Source organism: Rhinopithecus bieti, unplaced genomic scaffold (genome assembly GCF_001698545.2).
Source record: "Rhinopithecus bieti isolate Rb0 unplaced genomic scaffold, ASM169854v2 scaffold_62808, whole genome shotgun sequence".
Lineage (NCBI taxonomy): Eukaryota > Metazoa > Chordata > Mammalia > Primates > Cercopithecidae > Rhinopithecus > Rhinopithecus bieti.
In genome coordinates, this window is record NW_016824893.1 from 95,200 (window position 1) to 95,452 (window position 253).

Genomic DNA, 253 nt, shown 5'->3' on the forward strand with positions numbered 1-253 from the left:
TCTTCCTTCCTTTCTTCTTTTCTTTCTTTTTTCTTTCTTTTCTTTGTTTCAGAACTGCAAGCCAAATGGAACGACTGAACAGTCCCAGTTCGGCCTCACTGCACATGGTGGCCCCAGTAGCTCCAGAACTATCTCCCCTGGCTTGTTCAGCCCAGAGCCTCTCCCCTACTTCTCCTCAGGGGACGTCTCAGATGGGGCGGGTGGCCTGGGAGATGGCACACTCTACAATTGGCCCTCTCTGAGTCCCTGTCAC